The sequence below is a fragment of the Cyanistes caeruleus genome, chromosome 7 (assembly GCF_971803275.1).
Source record: "Cyanistes caeruleus chromosome 7, bCyaCae1.hap1.1, whole genome shotgun sequence".
Classification (NCBI taxonomy): domain Eukaryota; kingdom Metazoa; phylum Chordata; class Aves; order Passeriformes; family Paridae; genus Cyanistes; species Cyanistes caeruleus.
This window is the reverse complement of record NC_141707.1, coordinates 21,119,921-21,133,941: the sequence shown is the minus strand read 5'-3', so window position 1 is coordinate 21,133,941 and position 14,021 is coordinate 21,119,921. Positions and strand designations below refer to the sequence as shown.

The window sequence follows — 14,021 nt, the reverse complement described above, 5'->3', positions numbered from 1 at the left end:
AAGAACTGATTTTTTTGTGCTCTATCACTTACCTATTGACCCATAGGAAAAATTGAAGGCCCTAGATATTTCAGAATTAGTAATCCTCTATTAATAAATATTTCTGATATTCTTTGATGTCTTCCTGGATTTGGCTATCCTAAATTATGGTGACTTTCCTCATATTCCTCTTTACCAGATCATGAATCCACAAAAAATACTGGTTGTAATATAGTTATCTGGAACATATATTTGATGTCATCATTATATTACTACAAGATTTGTAAATGGCGAAGAAATTCAGTTCCTGACATGTATTGGGTCATCAGACCACTGTTTTTATACAATGAGTTAACTTCTACATAACTTTTCTTTTCTAGCCAGATGAAAGAGAAAAGAAGAACTGATGGAATTTGTGGCAAGAAGAATAACCAGGCGTTCATTTGGTTACAGATGTCAAACACAGAGGTGTTTCTATGTTATTTTCAGTTTAAATATTGCAGTGATTGATTTAAAGTACTGCTATACTTACAACTAAAAGCTATTTGTCTGTGATCTGCATCGAAGAAAAATGTCGTTGTTTGACCTTTCATTTACAGAAAGATTTAATTATGCTTCAAGGTTCAGACTTTTTTAGATGCAGAAAACATTTCCTATGTTCCCATGTTCCTGGATTTCTGATTGTGCTGCAGCTGTTAGGCAGCTTGCATATCCAGTATAGCTGAACATGGAGGGGTTGTCTATATCATCAATATCATCAATACTGGGGAGGGGCAAACTTTCTAAATGGGTCAGCCTTACTTTCAGTGCACAGTCCTCCAGTGATTGGGAGAAATGGAGCCTATCCACCCTGCTCTAGGGATCCTAGAGAATCTTGCATAGCTGCTTTGACTTTTGGATGGCTTTTTGGACACTGCTATGAAAACTCTCAGGATGCCCTCTGCAGTCAGCACTGTCATTCAGAGGCTTGGCTGGACATAACCACAGAATTTAACCTGTCAGATGATGGGCTGAGATACTGGCTCCTTAACTCAGCAGCATTCCAAACCAGTGGGATTGATGCATGCTTGGCTGTATCTGCTGCATGCCACTGGGTAAGAAGCATAGGCATAAGGTAATGGTACACCTTTTAAGCAAAGAAAACAACATTATCTCCAGATCAGTAGTCATCAGCCCTGCTATACATAGTCACTTAACAACTACTGAGAACAGAGAACAATCTTTTCCCCCAATTTGTATTACTCACTGTCTATTTTGTGAAGCAGTTGATACAGGAAAATAAAACTTGATTATTTAAATGCACTGATAACCATCTTTTCCCTATGTAGCATGACATAAAATATGGCAAGGAGATATGTTGATTCTTGCAGGAATCAGAAGTAATTTTAAAAAATAGTCAGAATTAAATTTTCACAGTTCCTGAGGCACACACGGTACCAGTGCTTGCGTGGCTTGCTTCATGTCACACCCAAGAACTGCACTGAGACATTTACTTTAAATGTCAATGAGGTTCTGAAAGCTATCTAAGTTGATTGCTGAAAATAAGCTAAACCTTCTTTATTCCTGTGGTTTGCAGTTCTAGAAACAAAATCAGAAATGTTTTATGTTGTAACTGGTTGAGTCAACTAGAGATTGATGTGGTTTTGTGGTTTCCTTAGTTGTACCAGGAACTAACCAAAATACCCACTGGTCTTCTTGCCATGCTGTTCTCTGTACTACTGCACATTACAATATGAAAAGGGAACCTCTAAGACACTTAGAGTAACTTTTTATTTGTTTGTTTCTATTTTCATTGTATTTTATTTCTCTTTTACAGTGGACTTCAAGTTTGCACCGTATGGATAGTTCAAATGTCATTATTGAGTCATAATCAAACATGCATCATAGAACTATAAGATGTTAAACATTAATCTCAGAGCACAGTTTAGTAAGATAAAAGCATTAGTTCTCAAACACTTATCTTTTAAACATATGCTATCTTGGTTTGGATTTAATGGGACCTTCCTCATGCAAGTAGAACATCTGAAATAGAAGAAAGAAAACAAAATTTAATTTTGCTCCTGTTAATAATTTTGGTAGAATAGCTATTTCCAGTCACAGGTATTAAAATAACCAAGTAAATTGCAAGTGAAATGAAATTTTTCTAGTGTTCAAAATACTTTTGGGTAATGAGAGGTTAGTCTTGAAAAGTATCACTAAAGTCTTGCCCTGCCTGATTTTTTCCCCAGGCCTTTGCTGTTAGTGACAGGATAATAGGATAATAATTCAAATCAATTCATTGATCTGAACTAATGTGATTTCTGGAGAGGGGAAAGAGAACTTTAGTGTTAAGCTGAAAGAAACAAAAGAATCAAGAAGGAGAGTGTGAAGAAAATTCAACTCAAACGTAACTCCTGACTTTGGAAGCAAAATCTGAGATACTTCAGAAACAAAAATATGTGAATCAGTCTATTACTAAAATGACTTCAGATAAGGATTTTAGATAGAAGGTAAAAAAGGAAGCAAAGAAGGCTCTTTATGAAGAGCCTGGATTAGACATAATAAAATCTTTTAAAATTATGAGTTTAATTTAGGGTGACACTGCTACTTTCCTTAAGGCTCAGAATTTCATATTAGTTGCATATAAAATTTCTTACAATGTCAAGTTTCACTGAGATAAAGAATTACCAATCAAAATGCTTCCTATGCCACCCATGGGCATTTGTTACAGCTAGAAGAGCATCTCCTATCTATGAGAAAGATCTTGTTTAATACTTTTTAAAGACTGTAGCAGGTATTCCTTTCCAGACACCAGTAGGATGATCCGATCTCAGTTCAATTTAAATTTTGCAGCAGAAATGTACTCTCCCATCCCAGTACTGTTTCCTAAGTGATCAGTATTTGTACCTGCCCATTCTCATTGCCCACACAGTCCTGCCTGATGATTTTACTTTTTCACTGTCTCTTGGTCCTCTCGGCCACCAAAAAACATGGTAGGAAGGTACTGTTGCTTATTGATATGACATTGATCAGAAATACACCTGGACTTTAGTGCCTTTATTGGGAGATTAAGAAGACTGTGGCCCATGAGCACTGCTCCTGAGATGGGCACTGCATCCTGAGATGCTCCTGTCCTCTTCCTGGACAAAGATGAAACCTGCCATCTCTTCCCTAAAACAGTAACTTTTTTGAATGATGAAGGTTTGGTGAGTTGGCACCACTTCCACGATTAACATGACACTTATATGAAAAAAATAACACCTCCATTCCAAATATTCTAGTCAGTGCATAATAGCTGAGGCAGAACACTGGTGCACATTTCTGAAGAACAGATAATTTGCACCTCATCTGTCTGGACTAGAACCTGCACGAAACAGGTCAGACAGCACTGGCTCTTCTGCACAGACCTCACCTGTAGTGAGCTGTCCTGGCTTTTTTGACTGTATGTAATACAAACTATGGTTTCAGGGTTTGGAGTGGTTTTGTTGTTTTTTTTTTTTCTCCTCAGAAGGTTTCTCTCTCCTTTTCAAAGGGAATAAACAACAGCATTTATGCAGCTAAAATTCTCTTCATTGCTGTACAAAAATAATTTTTCTTCCTTGTGTTGAATTCCTGGTACAGTAACAACATCTCCCTTTAACCTGAGTTAATTTATATTTAAAGTTTTGGGTTGGCTTTTCAACCTTCTAAAATATTCATTAAAGGTTTTATCTACTTTTTAAAATTATGTTAATAAACCAGTTTATTACAAAGTTTATTTGTATTTGTTTGCATAAAATCTTTAGTAAACAAACAACAAATTAAATTTGATTCATAAATAAACAGCGTCTTTTAAGAAGTTAATCTGACTTCATACATTTTTCTGTCACTGAGCAAAATTTGACTAACTCAAACAGTAAACATTTTCCACTAACCGTTTTTTACATATATACAACTTTAAAACTATCTCCTTTGCAACTTAATAAAATTAATAAACTTTTATTTGTAAAATTAAAAATTTTAATATCTGTTTTTAACCCTTTCATTTGATTTCCTCTATTCTGAAAATCTACAAAATCTTGCTTTTTTTAATGTTTTGCCTTTCATCCACTTAAACAATTTTTAAAAAACTTGTTTCAGCTCCTTTCACTAATGCCTGAGTTCTTGTAATTGTGGGTTTCCATCCCAGATGTACCTCCATGTGCCAAGCCTGGCTCAGTTGTATGGTTAACTGGCTGTGCAGGTACATCCATGTGGAGTAACCCACGGTCCAAGACAACAAGCTTTGTAGAATGGTCAAATGAATCAGTCCAAAGGGGAAACAGATTTTAGAAGTGACCCTTATAGGAGTATAACAGGACTGTAAAGCTGAATTGTTGCTGCTTTTGAGTTACTGTGTGAACAGTGAGTTTTGAGATCTGACTCCTGTTCCTGAAGTGATAAAGCAACCTGTAGCATTATATTTTTTTAACCAATTTAATTTCATTCCAGATGTGAATGTTTCAGTCAACTGTGTAGCAGATGTTTCAGACTGGCCACAATGGAACTGAACAACTGTAGCTAAAATTTTCTTTTCCACATGACCAGGAATTTAAAAAAGAAACGCACTTTTGGTTTTGGAAAGTCAGGCCAGGTGAAAACTGAGTACTGGTCTTTCTATCTTATTTGTGTAGTCCTTTGTTCTGTACTTCATATCTTAATTCATAAAGATAAAAAACCCCTCCTTTGTTTCAAGCTAAAGAAAACTGGGAAGCTCTGTACTTATAGATCCCTGTTCATGGTTGCTTTCTCTGGGTTGTTTGGGTTTGTTTTTTTTCTGTTGTAAAACAAGTAGAAAAGGAGCAGAAGCACTCTCAGGTCAGGAGGGTATAACCAAATCAGAAGTCTCATTTATTGCTTTACTTTGCGTGGGTCTAATGTATGGAACACAAGGAGTGAAGCAAAGAATCTTCTTTGTCTTTCACACAGGGGTCAGACATGCCACTACATGTTAGGACATTTGTAGAGTACATACTGCATAAGGGTAAACAGCAAACAAAAAGTGGGTAGACTTGCTTGTTTGGTATGTGTGAGGTACAGCATAAACACCCCAGTGGTCACATTAGACACGTTTTCTCTCTGCTCATTTGCATTTGTTTTCAGCTAGAGCACTTTATGCAGATGTGGCTAAAAACACTAGAGTTAATAAAACCCAAACAGTTTTATTCAAATACCCTCTCTATATACAAGCACCCAAGAAAGTACCTAGCACATAATGCATTGCTGTTTCCTACAATTATTCCTGTAGTCCGCTTTATTTGCAAAAATTCAAAGACTAGTAAAATGTTAAAATAGTTACAGAATTATGGAGCCATTCCTCTACTCCTGACACCCTTTCTGAATCTTAAACCCCTGTCTTTTGTTTGAACAAATGTGTGGAAAAGATTGTTTATAATGAGAACACATGAAAGGGTTTGGGCTTGCTCCACGCTGAGTGAAACAGAATGCAAGAATTTCAGAAATGGTTCGAAGGTGGAATGGCACCTCTTCAACCAATTCTGCACTGAGCCAGGATTGTTTGTGCACTCCAGACTCCACTCAACAGAACCACTGTGGCTTGCTTGGAAGCCCTTGAGTGTGCATCAGCATAGCCATAACCCAGAGTGCTTTGTATTTATTTACATATATTTTGTGATGATGATGATGATTGTAAAATGAGGGTGTTCTAGCTTATGGACTTTTATAGAACACTTTTAATAACCAGAAGTCTTTATTCAGTCTGGTCATTATCCATTTATATTTTCTGTCTTGAGGGACTTCTATGTTAAATATTATTACAACTACACTCACTTTGGGCACCAGTTGCCACGGGATTCAGCTGTGTTTGAGAAGGGTTTGAAAAACTTTTGTTCCTGGAAACAATGAGATACAAACCAGTTTGCATAGTTGATCTCTGGCCAGAAAGGACTCCTGTCAAGTGAAATATTAACCCATAAGGAATGCAGTTTCTTAGGGCAATGAGCTATTGGCTTCAAGCCAACTTTAATGCAGAGCTAAAGTGACCAGTTAAAAAACATGTATGCATCCAGAGGTCTGCATGGCTGTCAGACCAGAATAGGATTACCCTTTCTCTTAGCTATAGCTTACCTGTTTGTAATTGGCCTGGTTCTCTAGTGCCAAAAAATAATTTCTAGCTGTATAGTGGACAAATATCTATTACTTTGGTTGTGTCATTGCTGCATGCAGGTGTTTATATTATGAAAACTATAATAGCAACTAGGAGCTCTATTAGTAATTCTAATGTTTCAGGATAGAGAGAGAGCTCAAGGAATGTTTCCTCTCCAGAGTCTCTGCTGGGCGTGATAATCTTCCTAAGCAAGGTCAAATTTACACAGTATCCATGTCATAGGAGGCATGAAAAACTCTGAGCCTGTTGAGGGTAACAGGTAAAAAGTCCCAAGCTCCATTCCTTTGCAGCATGCTCTGCTTGTTCTGCTAGTGAGTGCCAAATTCAAGCTGCACCCACTGAACTCACCAGGTAGTTGCTGCTCCAGGAAATGATTTTTAGGCCCTGTGAGGCATTTATGCTAAAATGCCAAAATACCAGTGGAACAACTCATTCTTTCTGTCAACTCAGAAAGGGCTAAGCCTCTAAAGCATGATAAAGACCACAATGTTCATGCTAAATTGTTCCCTCTTTTTTTTGTTCACAGAGATCAAAGTGCAAAGTATGACTCCCTGTCCATGAGCTCTGATGGACTCTGATGTGCTTTGCAGGTGTTCAATGTACAGCTGGAGGTGGCCAAAATGTGTTGGAAATCACATCTGTGGGATAATTTTAAAAAAACCCAACTATGTTCTCTGCAGAGTGAGTTTCTTTCTCTAAATACTATTCACTTCCCAATGACTTGGTGGCACTCTGGAGATACTAAGAGTAGGACTGATTTGTACCTTTTTGTGGTGGGTTTCAATTCACTCACAGGTTCTTGCAGATTCCTTAGGATTAGAACCTTTTTGACTAGGAAGTTTCGGAGAAGGAAGATGGGAGGAGGTAAGCATTACATCCCAAATCCTACTCACTGGTGACAGTGAAATGGAAATTTATTCATGGAAGGTATATGATGTTAAAAGAAATTAAAAGGCCTTATTAACAGCAATGCTAAAACTATCATAACTGGGAAGCTGGGTTAATCCACTCAGAAGAAAAAGGTGGCTCCATTTGCTGTGCTTTTATTTTCTGTTTTTCACAGGGTCAATCCACCATTCATTTCACATTGGGTGGGTTCGTAGTCACAGCATAAAGAGCAAGAAAATACTTCCTCTAGAGCTTCTTCTCACATTAAATGTTTGACATAGCCTCAGAGAAGGATTGTTATGGACAGTGTCCAGGAAGCGTCTCAGCTCTCATTAAACACAGACCATTAAACATAGTGCACAACGAGTCATTGTGGCTGTCACATGTAGTTAGGCCGTGCTGCTGCTGTTACCACTATGCAAAAGGCAGGATGTTAAGTTCTAGTATCATTACAATTTTGTCCACAAAAAGATGGAAAAACTTAACCAAAGCAACCACTTTTCTTTCCCTAGCTCCTCCTTTTGTCTCATACCTGTTAATTGACCCATGTATGGATTTCACTCCTCAGCAAATAACTTGATCATGTGGTTTATAGACAGCATTGACTGAAAATTGTATTTGTGGTCCCATAGTTCATGTTGCTTTCAATGACAAGGAAACAAAGACTTATAAGGGACTAATTCTTTGAAACACTAAGCATTTCAGACCAGGTGCTTTAAGTGGAAAATGGAAACCTGATCCTCTTGCAGAACCAAACTGAGCAAACAATCCTTTAGCAAGAGAAAAAAGAAAGAAAACACAGCCTTAGAGGGGATGTGTAAATGCCTTCATAACAGGAGGTACTACTGAACTCTTATAATGGCAGCTAGGGTATACCACCATATCATCTTTCTTACGGAGGTATATGGAAAACAGCGAATCAAACTGCACCCTCTGCAGTCAGTGATTAAATTGCTGCTAAGTCCATGAACAGAGTGGGTCCCAATGTGGTGGTGATCACTGCTGCTATTTTTAGTCTGTATTTCAATAGCTTCAAATGTCTTAAGCAGGTCTTTCCCCTCATCCCTCTCACAGGGGATGTACTGTCAACTACAGTGTGTTTGCAGCTGGTACACAGTCTAATTCCACCCTTCTCCCAGTGTGCTTCTGCTAACACAAGGGCAGAGCATTTAATAATCTGTGATCCAAGCACACCTGGTGGTTAAAGCTATTGCAGTACAACTAGCAGGAAAAGAATAAATTGTCTGAAACAGACACTAAAACATATATAATGTGTATAATATATAATAAGATACAAACATAAACAGATACTAAATGCTTGAATGGACAATCACCTTCCTTTAAAAAAAAAACCAAAACAACATAACTAAAACCAGGAAAAGACCTCACTGATTTAATGTTCTGCTTTTATGTAAAAAATCCCTCCAGAGCAGAATAGAAAACCCACCCCAAAACAAACAACCCTTCATTCAAAACCACAATTCAGGTGATAAGGTGATAGATAAACTAACCAATTGGATTTTGACTTGCTGAGATCTATGTGATAACTCAGATCTTGTAACTGGGAGCACTAAATATATGTGAAAAAAAAAAATCTAAATTTTTAAGAGAATTTGCCACCCCCAAATTTAAGGATCTGTTGTTTTATGTTCATTATGACTGAAGATAAACAGATAATTTTATTTGTGATCCAAATAGAAATACATTTTGGTATCCATTCTATGCCAATAGTTGCTCTTGCTATGAACAAGCTTACATTTTATTGCGTTCGGCTATTTGCCACTTTATGTAAGCTACACCAGCTGCTCTTACTCTTGAATGACAGATTACTGTATGCAGCATTCTGGTTTTTCCTAAAGCAGATAACGCTTTGTAAAATCCGGATAACTAAGTCTCTAGGAAGTGATTGTAAGTTATATTAAAACTGTGATAACTGAGAACAGAAACAGCCCTGAAGAAATGTACTAAAAAGCTTCAACTTCAAGGGAAGGTTGTGGCTATCTATAACTGTTTTTTTTTACTAATGTATATTCTTACATTCTTTTACCTGCTATATTTCTTCTACTTCTTGCTGTTTTTGCTTAAAGTTGGTACACAATGAAGAAAAATTTTAATAATAACCTTATACACTGAGGAAATGTCTATTCTAATTTTTATGGCAATGAAATACACTGAAATCAGTTTGTGAAAAAAAAGCCTCCAAATTCTCTTTGTTGCATTTCTGTGACAGGTTTCATGCTTTGTTTTCCTGGCAACCTTCTGCCTGGGAAAGCAGCATTATGCAAGTAAAAACTCAAATGGTAACCACAGAAGGAAAATACAACACAATTTTTCTTGACATCTTGGTAATATAGTTAAGATCATGGTATCACAAAACTAAATCAAGTTCTGCATCTCAGCTGCAAACACTGCCTCAGCTACATTTTAAAACCAGCTTTCCTATGATTTGGATGCAACATGGCTGCAAAATCGTATTAATTCCAAATTTAGAAATGTCATGCTTAAGCAGTAGTTGAACTTTGCTGGTTTTGATAGGTGTTGGTGATTAAAGTGCCCATAAGTATAAGGTTATGTGGGCACTGCTGCTGCAATAAAAAGTCTAAGTATAATTGGGCTGAGGGTGTGGAGAGAAGCAGCAGGGGATGCTGGTAGGGACAGTAAAAGCTCAACAGGGTTACGGAAACCTGCCAAATCTCCATCCTCACTGCAGGGAGCTCCTGATGCTGCCAGGCAGCAAGGAAAACAGATGGCTGTTGCCTTTAAAGCCAGTAACATTAATTTCTGTGCCTGTAGTGTATTTTTGCTCCTTCCCCTTGATTTTCCAACTCCTGCAGTAGCTCCTGTAGCAGCCAGGCACTGGCAGACATGTTGGAAGGCAGCCACGCACGCGGGTGCATTTCAGCTGAAGATGATGGCTGCTTTGTTTTGGTTTTCCTTTTCCCCAAGCTGCCTCCACAGTTTGGCAAAGGGATGTCAGGATTAGAAATAGGGGGATTGGAGAACATGCCAGAAGCTATTAGAGGGAAAGAGGCAGAGCTATAGTAAATGTGGAGATGGAGCAGTGCCAGTAGGAGCGTGGGCATGGGGGTTTGGATGCAATTAGCACAGCCGGCCAAACATACCCTAACATGGACACTTCACAGCTACATGCTGAATAATCCTCTATTTTGTGCTTATTTTCAGTGGGGTATAGCTAAAATCTGTAGATGGGGCCTTGTTTTTTCCTCAAAAACAGCAATAATGAGGATCTGGTAAGTCTGTAGCAGCCAGAAGTGATTTCACACAATGCTCTAAATCAAATCTCTGTATCTAAAAGAGAAGAGCATGAGATGGAAAAAATTAATGTTGAAGTTTGTTTGTACTGTATTTCAGCTATTCTGAATGACTGAAAGAGTTTGGGTTTTTTCCTTAGCTTTCTAAAACTTCTAATGTATTTGTATGCTGTTGTGAAGCCTAACAAAACACCAGTTTGAATGAAGACAGAAACATATAAGATGCTGAATTTTAATTTTAGAATATCACTAAGAGAGCTCAAAGAAAGACACAGGCTTGAGCTGAGTCAGGAATACAATGAAATATATGCATAAATTGACATGCAGAGTAATGATGGCATATGACTGACTTGTCACCTACCTTAGGGGAAAGATTCTGCCCTTGTGCAGGTTTCTGAGTGTTGATCTCAACCAATGAGTGTTTCGTGCTTTTAACAGATGTTTCTGATTTAGGCCAATGAAAGCTAATGGAAGCTTTTTCTGGTCTCTGAGGAAAGAGTGCCAGCCCAATCAAACAAGCAAATTTGGAGCTTGGCATCTGAATTGAATAGCAAAACTGGATAATTTCCTCTTGCAAAAGCTGTGTGCCATCATTATTCTATGATACTCTAAAAATTTCATAATTAGTACTGACTTGTTATTTTTGCCATCTCCTGCATTTAATCATTTAGCCACTATTGCTGTCTACCAAGAAAGACACTAAAGCCACTTATTCAAAAGGCCTGTCTGGCTTGTCCAAAATAGAACACAATTCCCAAACCAGCAAAATATGATGCATACAGCTGCCCCAGCTATGTAATTGTAGCAAATATTTCTAGATGTACAGCCACAAAACAAACTCAGTAGAGGCATCTAAGTATCTGACAGGCATGTATGCCCAATTTATATGCTTTTACATTTTCCTGTGATGGCACAGTTTATCATCATTCTTTTCTCTGGTCTCTGGTTTAGGAGCCTCACATGGGAAAGCTAAATATAGTGTAGAATAGCCACGGTGCATTAAATCACAAAAAAAAAAAAAAAAAAAAGCCAGTAATAAGTCCTACTGAAATGGTACTTATGACTCAATGGCAAGGTACTTAAGATGGGTACTTTTTATTAATGCTGTAGAACATGCTCCATCAAACCACCAATAAGTATACACAAATAGATGATTAAAACACCTGTAGATACTCATGTAGCCTACATAGAACTGAAATTATAATTTGGCAAAAAACCATAACACTTCTCAAGAAAGGCTGTAATATAGGTATAGATCATTAATTTATGATTCCATTTAGGGATGGTCTGTGATTAAAGCATTACATTATTTGCTTTTAGTCACAGATAACCCTATCTCCCTTGCAGTCTTTGAATTTGCAAGTAGCTGAAGGATCTGGTGCAGGGTGCAGAACACAAATGAACATTTGAAAATGAGTGGCAAGGATTTTCTTAGCTCATTAATATTATAACACGTTGTGGAATTGGAAAGAAGATAGGTATTGCTTTATTGCCTTCTGTTCTCAACAGTCTTAGAATTTTACTTTTCATGTGCTGTATACACAGGCTTTATTCCCTTGCAAAGAGAAATTACATTTTCTCCAAGCCCTCAACTTACAATTTGGCACAGTGGTATGTGTGATAAGAGATACGGGACCTCTGGAAGTGTATCTAGTTCCCTGTTGTGATGCTGCTGTTTATCTCATCTCTCCAAGCATGTATTTTTGGAAATGAAATGTACTCATAAATTTAGTTCTCATTTTGAGTGAGGCTGTTGAGACATGCAAAATTTTTTGGTGGGGTAGGGTGGCAACCTTGTTTATTACTGTTATGCAATTGCAATGCTTGCTTTGCTTTGGTGCAAGAACATAATTGTCTGTGGGACTACTATTCTAACTGTCTTGAGTGTCTAAATTGTATATTAAATGATTCATTGAGGGCCATAAATTCTGGTGAGAAGTGCTGTGTAATACCCTTACACAAAGGCAAAGCATTACTAGCTGGATGGACAGATGCTGGTAGGCATAAGAAATTTGGAAACTCTGAAATGGGGTGAAAAGTTTTTTCTTTCCTTTAGTGCTTACAGAGTGCCTAGAGAGTGTAAGATGCCCAAGTCATGTATTTTTAATCCAGCACCTGAGGAAGATGCAAAACCTCACAGTGGTGGGTTTAAAAGTTTTAAAGGAGGAAAATTAAATTTTTAAGGAGGGAAATTAATTTTACCAGTTTGGAAATATAGAATAAGTTAATCGACTCCATTCTGAAGAGGAGGCTGAGGGACCTTGTGTGTTTCCTCACTGGTTTGACTCTGGGATGGGAAAATTTCCTCACAGCTGGGGGATTTAGTAATACTCTGGCTGCAGGCTTTGAACTGAAAATACACCCTACTATCAGAGCTAGGTTCCTCAGACCTTAATGTGGGATTATGGTGATAACTGAACGGTTTAATAAAATGTTGTAGTTGGGATTTGAGCAGGAGCTGTTCAGATCATGCCAGCATAAGTACAGGCCACAACAACAGGACATGTAAACTCTCAACCCTGCTTAGAGCAGAAGGCTACAGGCCAGTAAACAGGCAATGCTTCTAACAGATGCTGAGGTTATAAGACTTCAAGTTATAAGATGTTTACAAACAGGTTTTTAGAAAAGCTGACGTGGTAAAATCTTGTGGGTTTATACAGGCTGCATGATATATATTAATGCTGCACTTTGTGTAGGCACCAAGATCCAAATCCGTTACAGGGAAAGGAAGAAAGAAATTAAATGTTTAATCAAGGCACTGTTCAAATTCAGATGTGTCTGAAGGTGGAAAGCCTGTGTGAACATACTTCTAGGGGCAGTGAGTGAAATCCTGCACTGATCCCTTCAGGGGAAGAGAAGTCCTAAAGCACCCAGTAAATCTGCCAAGGTTCTTTCCCTTCATTTCCCATTCAGAGCTAGAAATGGAGGAGAGAAATGTATCACATGTGATTTTCCCCTGTTGATCATATTGTGATGTCTGGGTTCTCAGAAAGCCCTAAAAGCTTTTATTTGTTCCAGTCACAAAGAAAACCTTCAAACTGTGACATTTTCAGTGAGAAATGAGTTCATACAATGTAATGGGACTGCTTTCATCGCCTATGCCTCCTTCCTGAATTGCAGCTTGCTTCTCACTTTGACTCAGCTACCCAGCTCCCTACTCCTGGGGTCATCTGGAGTGTTTTCAAAATAATGGGCTAAAATCCAAGAACGTACCAAGACCTGCACAGTCATCAAATGCTCCTGAATTCATTTCATATATTACTTGGGGACGATTCTTCTAACATGTTTGAAATGTCATATGTCTACAATGGGAAGCTTGTAGTGTCCTGCAATGTCCCTCTCTAGGTTTAGTGCATGCTTGTTATTAAAAATATTTATAAATAAACAGATTCAGAGTGATACCAGCAAACCTTTCTTCCATGTCACTCTGAAAGGCTTGCTTGTGTAATATAATCAAAGCACTAGGAATTGATCCTTCTGGACAAAAATACAGCAAAAGGACTGAAGTAATTTTGTGTATACAGGACTCCACAAAAATTTCATCTGGGTACATATTGGAATAGCTCATCCCCGCTGCCTACATCTACAGTGGGTAGCATGGTTGCTCTAACCCATGCAGTGGACACATAAATATTATACATTCTCAACATTTGTTTGTTTCATTAAAAAATGATGAATTGCTGTTACAGAAAATATCTTACATTGAATTTATCTATCTTGTTACCTAATATTTAAGCACTGTTTAAATTGGCCCTGCA

At 37.7% G+C, this 14,021-nt stretch overlaps 1 protein-coding gene across 1 annotated transcript in view; it reads right to left on the bottom strand.

The window, feature by feature from the left end:
* Positions 1-14,021, bottom strand: part of LOC111932080 (neurabin-1-like) — a 108,465-nt gene that overhangs the window by 59,671 nt on the left and 34,773 nt on the right. Inside the window, exon 3 of the mRNA XM_086896686.1 lies at positions 1,936-2,001. The gene's annotated coding sequence lies outside the window, so the exon portion shown is untranslated. The remainder of the gene's footprint in view (positions 1-1,935; positions 2,002-14,021) is intronic.